Source organism: Lithobates pipiens, unplaced genomic scaffold (genome assembly GCF_037356315.1).
Source record: "Lithobates pipiens isolate NorthernLeopardFrog02 unplaced genomic scaffold, aLitPip1_a1.2 Scaffold_8, whole genome shotgun sequence".
NCBI classification, from domain to species: domain Eukaryota; kingdom Metazoa; phylum Chordata; class Amphibia; order Anura; family Ranidae; genus Lithobates; species Lithobates pipiens.
The window spans coordinates 529,419,256-529,439,448 of NW_027507903.1; the positions used below are offsets into that span (position 1 = coordinate 529,419,256).

The 20,193-nt window shown below is 43.9% G+C and overlaps 1 protein-coding gene across 3 annotated transcripts in view; it reads left to right on the plus strand.

Moving 5' to 3' along the window:
• Positions 1-20,193, plus strand: part of LRRTM4 (leucine rich repeat transmembrane neuronal 4) — a 1,033,192-nt gene that overhangs the window by 912,137 nt on the left and 100,862 nt on the right. The gene's annotated exons all lie outside the window — the stretch shown is intronic.

The following is a 20,193-nucleotide window of genomic DNA, read 5'->3' on the forward strand; positions in this document are numbered from 1 at the left end:
GCTGAAGTTAAAGGATGTTTATTAAGCCCAGTACAGCTCTGTTCATATCATACTAAGTCATGTGTAAGAAAATGATAAAATACGTTTCTTTGTGTGTGATCGGATGTTTCAAAGTAGCAGTAAACTAAATAAAAATTCTAATACTTTCGAAAATTAAATCAATGAGTTTATACAGTAATTGTTTCATGCTTTGATAGAGTATCAATATACTTATACTTTGTATTTGACAGTAAGTATATTTGTGTGTAATGTAAATCCATTGTAGAATAAGAGATGTGAATATTAGATGCCACGCAGTTCGTCAAGGGCCAGACAAAAGCTGCCCGAGCAGCTTTACTCTATGGCACAGTAGTGGGTTGAGTCTCCTGTGTGTCTTTCTCAAACTTTTCAACACAGAGGAACCCTTGAAATAGTTCTTCAGTCTCAGGGAACCCCTGCTAAAAATTAGAAATCTACAACTCATGATACATTAGTGTGATGGTCAGTGGGAAGAACGGTCCTTACACTTGTGGTCATTGGGAAGAATTACCTCCTTACAGATAGCTAAAAGGATAAATGGTGTTGGCGGGGACTTATCCAAGAGGCAGAAATGGTCCAATGCTGAAGGAACCCCCAGCAACCTCTGGAGGAACCCTAGCGTTCCACGGAACCCTGGTTGAGAATCACTGCCCTAAAGTATAACCAAGGGTAAAACGCGTTCTTTAGTTTCAAACAGAGTAGAGAGGGATTACAACACCTGTCAATTTTTATTGCTGTCTGTGCCCCCATTAGAGAGATTAATCCTCTCTATATATCCTCTTTACCTTTATCATTGAAAGTGAAGGTAAAAGAAAATCCCACATTTTGGGGTATCCCCAGAAAAGTAATAGAGGGGAAATCTTTCAAAAGGGACACTAGTTCTGATGGCTTGGGGGTCCCCAAAGGTTTCCCTTAATTTTCAGGGATTTCCTCTCACTTCTTATTTGTCTATGAGACAGGAAGTGAAGGCAAATCTCTTTAATGGGGATAATCAATCCAAAAAAAAAAAGTTTTGCCTACAGTTCTACTTAAACCCCATACTTACAGTATATTGTACCTTGATCTACTTCCAGTTCCCCCTGTTGGTTTAATACTTACTTGCCCCTTTCCAGGAAGATATTGGCCACAAAGCCACAGGGCTGTTTGTTAAAATATTCAGTGCCATGCCCATGCGTACATGGTACAATGATTATTCAATTAGGGCAGCACAGTGGTGTAGTGGTTAGCACTTTCACTTAGCAGCAATAGGGTTGCTGGTTCAAATCCCGACCACAACACTATCTGCCTGGAGTTTGCATGTTCTCCCTGTGCCTGTGTGGGTTTCCTCTGGGTACTCTGGTTTCCTCCCACACTCCAAAGACATGCTGGTAGGTTAATTAGACCCTGTCCAAAAAAAATTGGCCATAATATGTGTATATGTATGTCAATGTTGTAAGTGTTTTGGGACTCTACAGGTTAAAGGACTGCATAAACAGCTGCAGATGGACACTGGTGGCCAGAAAAGTGCCCTGAGGTGATTCAGTTCATATAGGTAGCGCTATACAAGTCATTCATTCATTCTATAGAGAGTAGGTACCCTGTGCCCTCCAAAGCTCATACACACATGCGTGTCTGTGTGTGTGTAGAGAGAGAGAGAGAGATGGATGCACACACTATATTACCAAATGTATTGGGACATCTGCCTTTACACACACATGAACTTTAATGGCATCCCAGTCTTGGTCCGTAGGGTTCAATATTGAGTTGGTCCACCCTTTGCAGCTATCCATAAAGACATGGATGAGTCAATGTGTTCTATCGAGTTGAGGTCATGACTCTGTGCAGGCCAGTCAAGTTCCTCCACCCCAAACTCACTCATACATGTCTTTTTTGGACCTTGCTTTGTGCAAGACCTCACAAATGCACTTCTGGAAGAATGGTCAAACATTCCCATTAACACACTCCTAAACCTTGTGGACAGCCTGCCCTGAAGAGTTGAAGCTGTTATAGGGTGGGCCAACTCAATATTGAACCCTACGGACGAAGAATGGGATGGCATTCAAGTTCATGTTTGTGTAAAGGCAGGCGTCTCAGTACATTTTTGGGAATGTAGTGTGTATATATATATATATATATATATATATATATATATATATATATATACACACACACAGACAGACAGACACACACTTATAAATGGAAAACAGTTGTCAGTTGGACAGTGTCAGTAGTGTTAAATTTGTATTAATTTATTGCAATATTTTTTAATCACAATTCTTTTAGGAGCTCAACTGGGGGCTTTGGTGAAATATTGGGGGTCTAAGCATACCCACCTGATGTCTCACTTTTGTGACAGAGAAGGGGACTGAGGACTGGACAATGAATGAATGGAAAGTGCTCTGTACTGAGTAGCTTCCTGTTCATTCACAAATTGAAGCCTAGTAAACACAGTTTACTGGGCTTCAGTTATAAATGAACACAGTGGGTGATCTGTACCAACCACTCACTGTGTTCATTCAGAAAAAGGAGCGGCCGGTAAATGACGCGGACCCAGGCAGTAAGGGGAAACTACGCCGCACAGGGATGATTAGGGTGTGACCAGGCATACCTGGCACACCGCATGCACAAACATATGGCTCTAGAGTACAAAATCTCCATAGGATTGAATGTTGAGCACACAGCACAATGGTTCAAATAAGTACATTGTGTCTGTGCATCATGGTATGCTACAACACATGTACATTGTTGTATGGTTGCTAGGTGCATTGCAGTGTCTTTCAAAATGAATGGAATTGAACACAGAAGACGTCGTTTTCTGCATAACCATACATTGCAGTAACAACAGATAGGACAAGCATTTTACCTTGCATTGTCTCACAGCAAAAGTTTCAATCAAGCATATAACACAACAAAATATGTATGCTCTGTATGTAATAGTGTAAAGCATTCTCCCGAAAAAAATACAGGTACTTTCTGTATCACGTTGAGAGCTTATTCAAAATGATAGGGTGGCCTTAAAGAGGCACTGTCACTATGCCCATTACTGTTGGGCAATCCCCCAGTGCTGTGATGACTCCCTCTCTGTCATGTGACAATACGCAGGCCTAGTGGTTGGGCATGCTCCCACATGCAAATAAGCACCAGGTATTTTTCACACTGGTAGAGGACTGGTAGAGGAAGGTGCGACAATGAAGCACTAGGAAGGTGAGTGTTAGTAGGTCGGATGGGCCTCTTCACAGGCACTGTCAACTTTGCACTGAATAGGCAAAGTAACAGTTTCCCTTTACTGTAGCACACCTCAAGGCACAAAATCGTGTGCATGGGTCCCACTCAGCTAGACAATCTACAGCTATGACTGCTTTGACCCCAGTTAGCAGTTGTAAATGAAAATAACCCTCCTCTCTTCATGTTACTTACTCTGTATACTCTTCTATCTAGAGATAGAAATGTATTTTACCCAGCCATCTCAGCGCAGACCTACTTGTCCAATCTGTTTAGCATTTCCCCTATTAAATCAACCCAAATCATTAAAAGATCATTGTGTTTGTGCCTGAGGTTGCCTGCAGCTTACGTTTCAGATTAGATGTGGGGAGATGAGCTGCACGAGGGCGCAGAATTCCTAACAAAACATGATTTTTCATCTTGTTCTGCAGCCTGTGTACAAGATAGTCCTGCTTCTTTCATTAGATGTTAATAGGCTACGCTCTGTTTTCTTTAACGCAGGGCTTTATGCTGCATAGTTCAAAACCAGCGGAGATTACAGTCATAATACATATAGGCTGATTGATTTAAAAGAATGGCTTATACATTGAATATACCTTTTACATTTAACTATTACAAAAGGAATGCTCAATATCTCAGCAGCAAGTGGAAAACTGAAGCACAAATAAAGCCGTGGTAGTAAACATACAAACAACATTTTCTGTGTGTCTTTTTTTATTCCGTGGTATATTCAAGAGAAGCTCTTTTTTTGGTTAATTGATAACAGTCGCTTAGTAGTTAGCATTTCTGCTTTTCAACACTAGGGTTATTGGTTCAAATCCCAAACATTATACCACCTGCATGGCATTTCCATCTTCCCCCTGTGTTTGTGTGGGTTTACTCCCACACTCCAAATATATGGTGATAGTTTAATTCGTGCCTCTCTCTAGCATGTATGCATGTGAGATAGGCACCCTAGATTGTAAGCTCCTTACGGGCAGGCAGGGACTAAGGTGAATGTATAATATGTGCTGCATAAAATTGTTGGCCTAATATAAATATATATAAGAAATAAAAACATTTAGAAACATTTAGCAGCTGCAGGGCTGCATGCCCTAACAAGAGCTGGCTAATGCAGGGGTCCCCAAACCTGGTACCAGTCCATAGCCTGTTGATGACCGGGCCACACTGCAGGAGGTAAGTGGTGACCGCGGTCCGGAGAGGGCTAACATGAACCACAGTCGCTGATCACCTTCCACTATGAGGCCATGCCGTGTCTCCTTTCCCTGCTCTGCTCTGCTGATAGGATGACATCATTGGAAGGGTGGGAGGAGCTGGAGATTTGCAAGGAGCCCACTTGTTAATATGATCCAGATCTGAAGCTCCTCCCACCCCCTGCCCTGCTGATAGGATGACATTGTTGGCGGGGAGATCCTGGAGAGGACACACATGCTGAGTCCTGCCTCTGTCCTGATGAAGGTATAACTGTGAAGGGGAGGCAGAGAGTAAAAGGTGGCACTCTGATTAGAGAGAAATAGGGGTTACGGTGGCGTGCAGGAAAGGGTCATGCTCTATGCAGATGACACGTTGCTTCTGCTAGTAGATACGGATACCTCCCTTAAGGAAGCCATGTCGACCATATCCAGATTTGGAGAATTCTCAGGATTACTTATCAATTGGTCAAAATCCGCCCTTCTCCTGCTAGATGGGGACGATACACAGATAATCAATTCTGCTTGCCCTATACCCATGGCCACATACTTTAAATACCTGGGAATCCAAATTACAGCCAAACCTAGGGGTTTTGCAATTAAACATTGCCCCTCTACTACTGAGGTTTCAGGATAAGGCTAAAACTTGGAAATCCCTCTTCCTCTCAGTTGCGGGTAGGGTGAACTTAATTAAGATGATCTTTATACCGCAACTATTGTACTTTCTTCACAACACCCCCATGATAATCCCACTGAAGACATTCCACACCATAAACACTATTTTCCACAGTTTTATATGGAAAGATAAAAATCCTAGGATTAAACTAGAACATTTGCAAAGGCCCAAAGACAGCGGGGGCTTGGCATTACCAAACTCTTGGATCTACTACTTGGTGGCTCAGCTGCAGCACCTCAATGGTATGTTTCTGTCAGCAGGGGGGTGGAGTATAGGCCACAAAGCTCCTCACAAAAACTATTAATGCACAATGTACGTAGGGGTCCCATCCCAATGGTGTTGGAGGGATTGGCCTTCGCCAAACCTCACAAGAAATACTCTACCCTCAATTTAATCCAAAAAGTATGGAATAAATCCAAATATATTCAAAATGCAGATGGTTACACTGAGTACAGCCCTATTTGGTGGAATGACACCTACACAGAACTGGCCAAGCTAGAAGCGGGAAATAGTTGGAGGAGATACACACCTCAAACACATATTCCGTAATGGGAATACATTTGCGGATTTAAAGGAAACCTATGGTCTTCCACCATCAATGTATTTTCAATATATACAGCTGAGTCACGCTGTGGCAGCACAACGTCGCTCCTCGGAGTGGCGATTATCCCCGACCGCTGTGTTCAGCCTCTTAGAGGATGCCGCCTCATCCAAAGGATTTATATCTCAATGGTATGCAATCCTGTTGCAGTCCGTGATGAGGTGGCATCCTCTGAAGATTAGGGAAAAGTGGGAGGCTGATGCTGGACAGCTAGATGGGGAACAGTGGGAGGAAGTATTCCAGGCAGTGGGTAAATGCTCATTAAATGTATCTCAAAGGCTGACATAGTTGTATATGCTGCTCAGAACGTACTACACCCCTCACAGGCTTTACTTGATGAACCCGCAGTTTGACCCCATATGCACTAGGTGTAAAAGAGAACACGGTAGTCTCATCCACATGCTATGGCGTTGCCCCAAACTACATACATACTGGGCTGATGTGGTGAACATGGTCAACTCAGTATTTAAAATATCCCTCCCACAGGACCCGAGAGTGTGCCTCTTGGGTGCTTTGGAGGAATACGAGTGGGAAGAACACTGCAGAGAGGCTGTGCATAGAGTCTTATTCCAGGCAAGGAAACTAATTATGCTACATTGGAGAGCCAAGGCTCCTCCGACCACGAAAGAATGGATTGAAAACATTGGAAAGACACTACATATGGAAAAATTTATTTACCAACATAGAGGTACACACACAAGTTTGAGAAACTATGGGCAAGGTGGCTAGATATACTGGGACTATAGAGGGGTGGGTCCTGCGCAAATCGTGCCACTCAAATAAATACACAAATTCAAACTAATATAAATATGTGCATACATATAATGCCGTGAAAAAAACTCTATATCCATTATTTGATAGTTTGTGTTCACTATTTTGTCCTGCTGCATTTTTTAGTTAGCATTTGCACTTTATATCACTCAGGCTCTTTTTCACAGCATCTGTGTTTCATTAATTTTGATTTTGGATTTTGTTCCACTCTAGTCACTCATTACCACTTAGCGGCGCGAAGGCTGACCACTTTCATATACTGGGACTAGCTCCAGAGGACTTGATAGTGGATAGACTGTGGGGAGTAAATCTTGTGTGAGGACGATGAGAGGTGGAACGATAAAAGGGAATAAAGTGGCATTATGTTGGTTGAATAAATTGCACTGAGCTCCAAAATGCTATCTAAAGTGTATGTATACTGTGATGCAACACTGAATGCTAAGAGAATATGCTTGTAATGTACCTATACAAACTTAATAAAAGTTTGTTGGATAAAAAAAAAAAAGAGAGAGAAATAGGGGGGTTCGACTGCAAGGGGCACTGTAATGTAAAGGGGTCCTATAGTATTAAGAAAACTGCACAGTACAGTGGAACTGTAATTATTACAGTCCCTTTACAGTGCAGTCCTCTTTATATCACAGTGCCCCTTTACATTACAATGTGGAGGACCAACTTGCCCCTGCAAATGTCCACCCATGCACCCCCCTGCCCCTGGAAAAAAGCTGGTACGTGTCATTATTTAACTTTTTTTTTTTTTTTTTTTTAAATGTGTGGCTCTAAAATGCCCCGGCTTACTATTTGTCCCAGTCCAGCTTGATTGAGAAACATAGACAGGCTGATGCAAAAGCTGTTTTCTGAGTCATTGACACAAAAGAGGTATGTAGCTCAGGGCTGCTGACTTTCTTACTAGGTCGTTTTACTAGCTGCATGCTAAAAAAATGCAGTATTGAAGCCACAGAAAACTAGGCAACTAACCTTTTCAGAAAGTTATTCAACAATCGTAGCCTCCTCATTTTTTCTCACTGTAATTTTCTAGAAAGGGAAACTGTCACCTACCAATTCAGAGAAGAATGTCTTCTGATACACCCTTCCTCACTCCACAGATCCCTCACTTTCTCCCAGCTGCAGAAGTCCACACAAGGTAAACTCCTGGGTTGGATTGTATTGAAGGTTACAAGGGTGGATGACATCACTTCAATGCAAGGGAGTGTAACTATGCTATAGAAAAGCCGTTCTCAACCTTTTCAACACAGAGGAACCCTTGAAATAGTTTGTCGATCTCGGGGAACCCCTGCTAAAAATTAGAAATCTATAACTCATGATACATTAGTGTGATGGTCAGTGGGGAGATTGGTTCTTACACTTGTGGTCATTGGGAAGAATTACCTCTTTACAGATAGCTAAGAAGATCAATGGTGTCAGTGGGAACTTATCTGAGAGGCAGAAATTGCCCAATGCTGAAGGAACCCCTAGCAACCTTAGGAAGAACCCTAAGGTTCCACAGAACCCTGGTTGAGAATCACAGCTATAGAAGGTCCTGTGACTCCTGTTGAATTCAGCAAAACTCCCAGCAGTGTCTGGCTAGATAAATTATTATCTAAACAGCAATTATTTAGGCTACAGATAGTGCATGAACAGTTGGGGCTCCTGTGTTGAATTACTAGGATGAGAGTTAAAGAGGAAAATACCGTAAATAGATTTTGCCACAGCTTTCTAACATCTCTACATTTGAAGATGAGCAAAGAATAATAAAAGTAGTATCAAACGCTGTTCCAGGTAGGGGGGGGGGGGGGGGGTATGTAGCTGAGCAAGCAGACATCTACCTGTTTGTGGCATATTGTCCAAGCAAACTATTTAATCTTCACTAAAAGCTAGGGATCAGATTTAAGCAGCAGTTTAGAACATCATCTTTCAAGATGGATTTACTAGGTAACACAGAGATGTTTCCAACACGTTGGGCTACTGATGTTGGAGGTACCCATTATCACTCAAACAGCCTGATCCTTGACTGGCAGCCTGCCTTGTGATTGGATATGACCTCCTATATAGGGTCTGTCTTAGTAAAAATGTATAAATGTACAACCTGCAGGAAACAAATTCAAACACAACATATCCTTTCAGATTTATTTACATAATTACTGTATTTGCTGTACCTAACAGGTTGGAAAAAAATAACATTAAATATGCCATGTGTGAAAGCTTGGTAGTTCCAGCTGATACACTTGTGTTATCTTTTTAAAGGTGTCTGAACTTTACTGCAGTTGTACATTGAAATTCACACAAATATAATATTTTTTACTTTCAAAATATTTTATTTTCGAATACAGCATAGGAAACAAGATACAGGCCCACATGGCCAACAGATGACTTAACACAGCACTAGAACAATGCATAAAAATACAATTAAACAAAGCAAGTTGAGTTGGATCCACCCATCAAAGGGTAAGTGAGGTCCAGTAACCCTATCCAAACCAGTACTCCTTAAAGGGAGAGCACTGATCAAGGAAGGGCAAAATTCAGTGATGTCCACTGAAGATCCCTGACCACGTGGTCGGGGAAGAGCCCCAGCGGTCCCTGGGTCACTCGACACCCCTCGCGGGATCATGCTGTGCCGAGTGAGGGACCTAACCAGAGAGCCTCCACTCATGGGAGACCATCCCTTCCGCCCCTACAATCGCCTAACGGATCACATCTGTCACTACTATGTATACATGTGAAAAATTTGAGGTCAGCTGTCGGCCATCCGAGCCAAGCATGAAAGTAAAGAGGGGAAAAGAAGGAAGAAGAAGGGGTAGAGAGGGATAAAGAGGAAAGAAAGGGGGATCCAGTAGAGTGAGCCAGATTTAAAACAAAGTTCCGTGCCAACTACCTAAGTGCCAATGATCTAGAGACAATTGCGAGTGATCATCGCCCCATTGGGGCATGAGTCAAGGAGATGCCCATATGAAGAGCCCATGGTTCCCAAACAATGTCAAATTTAGAGCGGGAGTCAGAGATTATGCTAGCCATTTTCTCTTGTGCCATTATCCAGGAGATTTTTCTCTGAGCAGCCTTGACAGAAACAGAGGGCTGTTTCCAAGCTTTTGCAATGGTGAGTTTGGCTCCTATCAGAATAAATCGTATCAGTTTCATAGTATGTCTTGAGGTCTTGACAATTGGTGCATTAAGGAGAGCGATGGTAGGGGACCTGGGGGCTCGGAACCCAGCGATCCCATCAATAATTTTAAAGATTTTTCGCCAAAAGGGGCGTAACCTGGGGCACTCCCACCATATGTGGGCCAGAGTGCCCGTGAGGCGACAACCCCTGAAGCACAGCGGATCAGTAGAGGGGTACATGCTGGCCAGCCTAGCTGGGGTGTAGTACCAACGTAGCATAATTTTTAGACTGGCCTCTGCTAGAGACGTGTTTAGGATTCCTTTGTAGGACAATGAGATCGCCGTGTGCCAGGGCCCCAGGTCCCAATTAAACTGCAAGTCCTCCTCCCATTTGAGCATAATTGAAGTCTTAGATTTGGGCTGCGTCAGTGAAGAGTAAATGCAAGAGATACCTCCCCTCTGCTCCGGACCCTGACCACACCATGTCTCATACTCTGTGAAGCTAGGAGGGAGAGGTTTTTCGGTCCAAATGGAGTGTAGAAAGTGAGAAATTTGATGGAATCTGAATCTCTCCGTCAGTGGTAGATCTAGATTCTTAATTAAGTGTTTAAGAGGGAAGGGTCCTGACCTAGAGAAGAAATGCCCAATCCGGTACAGCCCTTTGTCCAACCACCATTTGAAAGCTGAAATATTTTGACCTGGGGGGAAAGCTGGGTTATTAAACAGGTGTGCTAACGGTGTGACCGGAGACGAGATGGAGTTCAAATTGCGAGTCTTATCCCAGAGGGCTAGAGAGTGTGATAGAGTAGGTGCTAGTATCGGGGGTCTCTCTTTTGGAGAAGACCACATTAGAAAGTCTAGAGTGTGGCGTGGGGCGGCATGTCTCTCAATCCCAACCCAGTCCGGTTTTTCAAACTTAGAGTAAATGATCGAGATCTGCGATAGCCTGGCTGCTACAAAGTAGTGTTGGAGGTTGGGAAGACCGAGTCCTCCCTTCTTCCTGTGATGATATAAGATGCTTTGGGGGATCCCGTACCCCTTCTTGCCCCAAACGAACTGAAGCAGCTTACTCTGGAATGACTTCATATGCTTTCTGATGATAGGAATGGGTAGGGAACGAAATAAGTACAGGAGTCTGGGCAGGAGGGTCATTTTAATAGAATTAATCTTCCCTAACAATGAGAGATTGTGACCGGCCCAAGTGTTAAGATCTGAGGCTAACTTGGAGAGCATATGGGGGTAATTGGTGTTGTACAAGGATTCGATTTTAGGTGTTAAGTACACCCCTAGATATTTGATGGCTGTGTCATTCCATTCAAAGGGAAAGGACTGACGCAGTTGGTCAACCATTTGCGGCGGTAGAGAGATGTTCATAGCCAGGGATTTGGTATAATTCACTTGTAGTCCAGAGATCTTAGAGAAATCTCGAAGGGTTTGGAGAAGATTCGGAAGGGAGGTGATAGGGGAGGTGATGAATAAAAGGATATCATCCGCGTATAGCCCACATTTTGTATTTGCGGCCCACAGTTTACCCCTTTTATATTATGATTTTCCCTCAGAGCGATAGCAAGAGTTTCAATTGCCAGGGCGAAAATCAGCGGGGAGAGAGGACACCCCTGTCTGGTCCCTATCACAATCTGTATAAGCTCAGAGTAATGACCCTGAAGCCTTATTCTGGCTTGGGGGGTGGAATATAGGGATTTGATCAGCCCCATGAACCTATCTCCAAAACCCCATCTTTCCATGAGCAAAAGGAGGTAGTTCCAAGAAACTGAATCAAAGGCTTTTTTTAAATCTAACGAAAGGAGCATACCTTCTTGTTTAGGACCACCGTCCCAATTTGATTGTAAGATCGAAATAATATCAACGGCCCTTCGGATTTGGTCTGGCCCTTGCCTTCCAGGGATGAATCTCACCTGATTTTTATTGACATATAGGGAAATGAAGGAAGCCAGTCTGTTTGCTAGCATTTTAGTTAGGATCTTAAGATCACAATTAATAAGGGAGATCGGGCGATAATTGTCTACAATTTCTGGGTTCTTGTCTGGTTTGGGGATCACAGAGATAAAAGCTGAGTTAAGGATTGGGTCAAGCGGGTCCCCTTTGCTCTTGTGATTACAAAATTTGGCCAAGTGCGGTGCTAAAGTGTTTGCAAACTTTTTGTAGTAGGTGTTAGATAACCCATCTGGCCCAGGAGCTGAGTTCCCTTTTAACCCCTTAATAGTATCAAGTACTTCCTCTTCCGTAAAGGGGGACTCAAGGACGTCCCTGTGTGCATTAGAAATATGAGGGATAGGTAGCGTGTCTAAGAAGGAGTTGATGTCGTCCTGATGATCAGACTTGGGAGCAGAATAGAGATTAGCATAAAAGTTTTGGAAGGCTTCCAGGATTTTCGCTGGATTTGACGATAGGCCTGTCCCTGGAAGTCTTATATGGGGCATAAAGTGAGATCTCGGTTTGGGGGACAGTTTGGAGGCGAGCATAGTACCTATTGTATCCTTTTGAGTGTAGAATTTATTACCACTCCATCTAATACTTTTTTCTGCCCGGGTCGTGAGGACCAGGTTGAGTTCCAGCTTTATTTTATCTAATTGAGGGATGTTTTCTCTTAGAGGGTTTTTTTTATGTTTCGCTCTGAGAGCTGCGTATTCCTTTTCTAGTCTAGCTATGTCGGAGGTTCTTTCCTTTTTCAATTGTGTGGCCAACTTTATGAATTCACCCCTAATAACGGTCTTATGCGCCGCCCAGACTGTCTCCATAGACGTGCCTTTAGTAGTGTTGAGTTTGAAGTATTCCTGTAGGGCTGATTCTATACTGGGGATTCTGCTAGGATCCGTGAGGAGGGATTCGTTAAGTCTCCAGGTTTTGAAGCCCGGGGACTGGTTTGTGAGGTGTAAGTACAGTATCACTATCGCGTGATCTGAGAGGACAGTATCTTTAATCAGTGAGCGCTCAGCGGAGGGAAGTGAGTGACTTTGAATGAGAAGGTGGTCTATCCTGGCATATGTGTTATGAGGAGCCGAGTAATGCGTGTAGTCCCTGGCGGTCGGGTTCAGTTCACTCCATGTATCCGTCAAGCCCTGAGAGTGCAACAGTTTTGCTATTCTATGGCTGACTTTGCGCGGGCGAATGAGCTGTTGTCCTGGAGGTTTAGTTCTGTCTAGTTCCTGTTCAAAAGCAACGTTAGAATCCCCTCCAAAAATCACTTTACCTTCAAGCATGGGGTTAAGGGTGTGGAAGAGTTTCGCAAAAAACTTATCTTGCCCCTTGTTCGGGGCATAGTATGACACCAAAGAGTACAATTGCCCTTCCACTAGGCCTTTCACCAAGATAAACCTGCCATCAATGTCCCTGAAAACAGAAGTCAGAGAGAAGTCGCAGTCCCTAGCAAGGAGAACCGCTACCCCTCTTGTCTTGTTCTCGGCATCCGCAAGGAAAAAATTAGGATAGTGAGCGTGCAGGAAAGATGGGCTGTACCGGATCGGGAAGTGCGTCTCCTGAAGGAATACAATATCTAATCTAAGGGATTTATACAGGCTGAACAGTTTCTTGCGTTTAAGGGGAGAATTTAGCCCTTGCGCATTATGAGAAGCCAACTTCAATAACTTAGGAATGGTATTAGCCATGGGAGCAGAGGATCAGATCGCAGACACATACACCTTCACTTACCATTGGTAAAAAATTTCTGGGACCGGTGAAACACCTCCCTGACTCGGAGGGAATCGGGCTGTAAGCATCTCTAGTGGAGGAGCATCTGTAAAGAACATAACAATTAATGATGGCAGTATAGCAAGCGTATAGCACTCTACCTGAGGGGGGGGGGGGGAGGCGTAGAGAAAAGTTTTCCAAGAAAAGCACCAACCACCGGAGGGGAGAGAGAAGCTCCGGGGTCGGATATCTCCGAAAAGGATAGAGAAATCACAGAGAGAGGACTCTCGGAAGTCCTAGCCCCTGAAAGCCCGAAGGATTACAGGGGATAGGCAAAGGCACATGTGTACCGTCCCGGACCAAGGGGCTCCTGAAAACTTAATTAGCATGGTACTAAAACGGCATGAAGAAACTAAACTTATAAAGTCCACCAGGAACAAACATAGAACAATTGGAAAAACATTGAATTGCGGCTTAAGCAAATAGCCCCACTATGAGAGTTGCTATATAAAAAAAAAAACAAAAAAAAAAAACAGTCCAAGCCGTATAAAACAAGAGAAAAAGAAAAAAAAAAAAAAAAGAAAGAAAAAAAGTAAGAGAAAGTACACTCTCTGCTTGTGCGAGGACCATATTGAATTTCTAGCGTGCACAGACTTCTTTAGCTAACAGTCATGAGCAGCGTAGACATACACCTTGAACCTTGTAGAAGAAAAAACAAAAAACAAAAAACAAAAAGAAAAAAAAGGAGTCCCGGTGGTAGAGTCGGGGACACAGGCCCCCTTCAAAAAAGGGAAGCCTGTAAGGTGAGGCTACCCATGGGAAGTCAACATGAGGTGGGTCGGGTTGTGCGACCATCTCCGATCAAGAATGTTGTAGAAAAAGGTCTTGTCCAGGGAACTTCAGGTGTGACCATTGTCTCCAGAGCGTCTCGATTTGGGTTTGGACCAAAGCGGGATTGACGGGCTGACTGGGGGAGGTCTTTTTGCAGAGCTCGGTGGAGCCGCTGATGTATCCATTCCGGCGTCTTGAGAGATAATCTTCAAGCGAAGAAGGATTTGTTCTCCAGAGGAAAAATTTGCAAATGAGTAGTTTTGCCCCTTATGTGTGAACTTAACCACGAAAGGAAATGCCCATTTATATTTGATGTCCTTCTGTATTAGAGCATTCAAAAGTGGTTTCAAGGCACGTCTGCGTTGAATGGTTGAAGGGGCCAGATCTGCAAATACTTGAATCGCATGGCCTTGGCATGACACCTGAGGAGCCAAACGGGCCTGCTTCATTACTTCCTCCTTAACTGCATAGTGATGCGGTTTGACTATTATGTCTCTGGGGAGGCCATCCTTCCTGGGGGGCCCCAGGGCCCTATGAGCTCTATCAAGTTCCAGACGTTGAGGGTCAATATTGGGCAATAGCGATTTGATCAGGTCCTGAGTTGCAGCAGTCACGTCCGTGATTGATTCAGGCAGCCCTCTGATTCTGAAGTTATATCGTCTCGACCTGTTCTCAAGGTCGTCAATACGCGAAAGAGCAGTGTCCAACTGGTCCTGCATCGAATGGATCAAATCAGAGTTCTGATTGGCGACTGCGGCTGTAACGTCTAGCTTAGATTCTATAGCTTCAATTCTATGGCCAATGTTTTGTAGGTCCGATTTGATCTCGCCGGTGATTTTCGCTGCTGTAGAGGCCAGACCCCTTTCCAGTAACATAGAAAGTTTAACAAAAAGGTCCGCTGTGGATAGGTCTTGCTCCTGGGGGAACTGTTCTGTTGTGAGGGGACCCTGGAATGAAGGCCTGAAGGCCTCCGTGGGAGACAAGGCCTGGTCTGCCATGGACAGTCCTATCAGGGACTCCGTAGAGGCCGGTGATGGGGTTCCTAGCTGGGGGAAGTTCCCATGGAGGATAGGATTATACTTCAGGATGGCCAGGGATAGCACTTGCCTGAGGTCAGCGGTGTGTTCAGTGCTGTGGGCTGGAGGCTGTCTGTGTGCTTCGGCCGCGGCGGCCATCTTGGTACACCCCACTCGAGAAGCCGCTTCAAATTGCGGCACTAAATCGCGCCTAGTCGCGGCGGCGGACATTCAGGGGGATTCCCTGGGTGTTCGGGAGACAGGGGCCTCGTGTGTCACCTTCCCGGTGCGCTGTTAGCCGCTCTGAGAGCTCCGTTGGTCCGGTGTGGAGCGGAGGATCAGGCGCTGGCGGCCATCTTGGATCCCTCGCGCACGCGCACAAATATAATATTTTTTAAACAGACCTGTGCACTGTTCAATGAATTGAACACTGAGCTCGTCAGGGATCTTGAATCAAACTGGGGACCACCGGCATGACCCAGTTCATAAGGTTCAGGATGCTTCACTCCCATGCACTGCTCTACCTTTAGGGCCCATTCACATTGTACTGTTGCAACACAAGCACTCCAACATACTAAAATATGTGCGCACATAGTTAACATTTTTAAAAATATGTGATGTTCACATCTCTGTGCTGTTTTGAGGTGTTGTGAGGTTTTGGAATAGTATGAAAACATGCCATAACACATTACACTGTATACTGCATCCAAATTTCATTTGGATTCATCCCAATGTCCAAACGATGCAAAATTCAGCTGAATTTTGATTCATTATGAAACTAATTGCACATGTCTAGTATACGCATTTTTTTTTTACGCCCAAGGGCGCTGGGGCATTTTCAACTGACCACTCCAGCCCCCCCTATAGTCTGAAGGACAGTAAACCGGCCCTTTGTTTAGAAAGTTTGAAGACCCCTGCTATACACAGATATACACAAATGTGCGTGTTTGTGATATTTTAGCTAATTGAGTTAGAGGTCATTAGGTTCATTGGCTATGAGATAAAGATATCGTTGTGAATTAAACATTGTCATTTTCTATGATGATCATCCTACAAATTGCCTCCAGAGCAGAAATGTCCCTTCTATCTCTCTAATGACCTCTCTCATGCAGGCCTTAAAAAACACTACTTGTAACAAAATCAGTAAAAAGGCAATTATGGGCCAGCTGGGACTCAGAGAAGTGAGTGGGCGGCAGATACCAAGTTATTCTGTGAATATACGGAATTACAGGCTGCTCCGAGTCTAAATCAAAACGTCGTGTACTGATTTTTGTTATAGGAATATAGCCTGGCTCTAATAAATATCTTCAGAGTGCTGGGATTATAGCTGAGCCGCAGTCAGACTCCCGTTGACGCTTTTAATAAAATAGCTGTCTGCTGCTTTCGCTGATACATGGCCTGAGCTACTTTACAGTTTCAGCAGCGGTTCGGTACTTTGAATGAGCCCGGTGATTGGAAGACATACCACATCTTTGTTCAAGTGCTGAACATTTCATATATGTATGTGTTTACTGAGCGATGGGTTGACTGCTTATGTTGTAGGCTATTCATATGTGGTCTTACAGGCCCATATTAATTACAGTGATCGTGAAGACGAAGAATGAGAATACTCTCAGGAGGTTGATGGGGGTTAACATTATTTCCATAGATTTCCATAGTTTTATGTTTTACCATTCAGATCTGGTTTTACACTGTTTACACAGCATTTCACGCCTGTCAATCACTTTGCACACATCCTCTTATGTCATACTGGCTTTCAATTTGACAAGAACATTTAAATCAAGCTAATTTCATAAATCAAAAATTATCCTTTATTTAGAGAAATATATGAACTGTCACTGCTGGCCATTTTTTTTTTAAACAATGTTATTTTCCAGGTTGTCATGTAGCTCTAGGGCTAGTTTACTAGGATTAGAACTCTGAGGAAGGATTACTTTCTCACCGCCTGTTTTAAGCTCTACAACCCCACCACTGTGCCAAGACCGCATGTATAGTCAGGCGCTCACCGCATGTTACTTCTTGGTTATATTTGTACCCATGGTAATTATTTTGATATTGTGTTACTTTAAATATTCATGTTGATTGATGTAGGGTTTGGGGTGTGTGTGTGACACATTTCCCCTGCAGGAAAGCTGACCTTGTGGGAGAGTCTGGTATAGGAAGCAGACCTGGGAGGACTTGTGCGGTCATGTAGTGCTCAGGGCCAGATCTGCCTGTCGGATCTGGGGATCTGTAATAAAGAAATCCAGGATGGCATACACATGATTGCATACAAATTAAGGATGGCATACTACAACTGGTGCATGGGAGCTCCAGGAAATTCTTCGGCCGAGAACCTTTGCCATTTTATCCCTTCTCTTCTCTGTTCTGTTACTGACCACCTATGACAAAATCTCACAAACAATTGGTAGAAAAGGCGCAAACTAGTGATTTGATTTAGGATATGCCTGTGGGCAATAATACTCCAAAAGACATAAAATAGGCTTGAGCTATGAAGGGGAATGAAGGAACTAGTCCCCAAATCAGTTTTTCTCAACTCCAGTCCTCGAGGCACCCCAACAGGCCATGTTTTCAGGCTTTACATTATTTTGCACAGGTGATTTGATCAGTTTCACTGCCTTAGTAATTACCACAGCTGTTTCATCTGAAGGAAATCCCGAAAATATGACCTGTTGGGGCGCCTTGAGGACTGGAGTTGACAAACACTGCCCCAGATTAATAGTCCATATGTGAGATATAGTGAAATAAAGAGTCCTATGGCAGTATAAAGCCCATCCACAAATGGCAGGGATCTTCCAGCTGATGCTATAAGAAATAGGAAAGATACGTCTCTAATTTTAGGAGTATAAAACCATTTTAAAGTGGAAGTAAACCCTCCTATCATTTTCAGCCAAGGAAGCTGCCATCTTGGCCTCTGTTTAATTTTCAACTGTCATGATGCTGCACATATGATCAGTTAAGATACCAGCCATTGGATGGTTTGACAGTTTGGTTGAGAGCACAACCAATGTGACAGTTAGCATTTCTGGCATGCCGTCCTGGGAATGTAACTGTTTTTTTAAACTTTAATAAAGGTAGGACCAATGGCAACTCACATGGTTCAAAGTTAAAACAGGCACATCAAAGATGAAAACATCCAGGATAAGCTGTCAACAGTGACTGTCCTCCATAGCGCCGGCGTACGGCATTGTAATCCTCCACATTCAACCAGGAAGTCAGCCATAAGATAAAGCAATTCCAGAATGAGGCTTGGGGTGCTCGTAGAGCATGGCGCAATGATGTCACTGGACCGCGCAATGCTTTTCCAAACATGTGCACTGACGGTGTAGCAGTCGTGCTCCTTCTTCAAGCTCAAAGATTCGAGTGCTTTAATGCTTTCATCTTTGATGTGCCTGTTTTAGCTACAAACCACGTGAGTTGCCATTTTTCTTACCTGTATTAAAACTGTTTTATACTCCAACACTAAGGCCGCGTACACACGGGCGGACTGTCCGCCCAACCAAGTTCGTCAAACAGTTTGACAAACAGTCCGTTCAAAATTAGCATGAACGGACTTGACCACACACGACGAACGAACAGTCCGCTGAAAACTTGCGCGATGACGTGAACGGCACGTACGACGGGACGAGAAATTCGAAGTCCAATACACTGCAATGCAACCTTCGCCGTGTAAATTCTTTCTGAGCATGCGCGAGACTTAGTTTGTCGAACAAGCCTACACACGAGCGGACTGTCCGCTCAAATCAAGTTTCAGCGGACAGTCTTACGGAAATTCCGAAAAACTTTGTTCGTCAGACTGTCCGCTGAAACTGTCCGCTGAAGCCCACACACGAGCGGACTGTCCGCTGAAACACTGTTCAGCGGACAAAGTTGGGCGAACAGTCCGCCCGTGTGTACGCGGCCTTAGAGGCGCCTCTCTCCTTCTATTTCTCATGACAAAATCTCACCATTGTGCTGCCCCAATCCAGCAACAGTTCACTTTAATCCTCCCTGGACACAATTGCCCTCCTCACAGAATCACACAAAAGGAGGCCCTGACTGCATACTGCAATTGGTGCATGGGAGCTCCAGTGCTTTCAGAGAACCAATGTACTCAGAGTTTATATTAGCATCTGGGTCAGGGGCAGAACCGCCTGCTTTGCAAACTAAAAAAAATACACTTCTAATGTAATCTTACAAAGGCAGCGAACTACTATTATTCATTTATTAAATACAGGTACAGTGCTTTTATAGCACCATCATTTCTCATAGTACTTTACATATACTGTATATTTTACATTCATATCAGGAGCTTACAATCTAATGTCTCTAACTCACATTCATGCATACACATACTAGGGCCAATCTAGAAAGGAGCCAATTAATCTACTAGCATTGTCTCTCCACACTCCAGTGGGAGGAAATCGGAGTACCCGGAGAAAACCAACACAAGCATAAGGAGAACATGAAAACTCTGTGCAGGTAGTGTCGTGGCTAGGATTTGAACTGAAGACCCTAGTGCTGCCAGGCAGAAGTGCTGACCACTTAGCTACTAGGTAACCTTAGGCAAGAAAAGCACACTAGCACATATGCATAGCCTTTTGGGAGAGATTTCGTAAAACTGGAGCACACAGAATCTGATGTGACTATGTATGGTATCTAATCAGCTTCTAGGTTTTATTGGCAAAGCTTAATTGAACAAGCTGGAGTTGGAAGCCGATTGGCTACCATGCACAGCAGTACCAGGTTCTGTGTGCTCCAGTTTTAGTAAATCTCCCCCTTTCTGTCTCTCCAGCCCCCCTACCCTTTCTTTTTTGTCTTTCCAAAGTCCATATGCTCTACCTCTCTCTTTTTTTCAATCTTTCCAATGTCCACCCTTCTGCCCCCCAACACATACACAGACATTTTTTATGTCTCTGCAAAGTCCAGCCTATAATTTTTAAATGCCCTAAAAGTCCAGCCCCCCACTTCCTATTTTTCTGTCTTTCCAAAGTCCACCCCCTGTTTCTCTAGCTCCACAAATTTCAGTCCCCATTTCCCTTTTTTTCCTGTCTCTTCAAAGCCAAATCCCCTTTTATCCTATCTCCCCAAAATCCAGCCCCTCCCCTCTATTTTTCTTTCTCCCCAAATCCAAGTCCCTGATGCCCCCATTTTTTATCTTTCCAA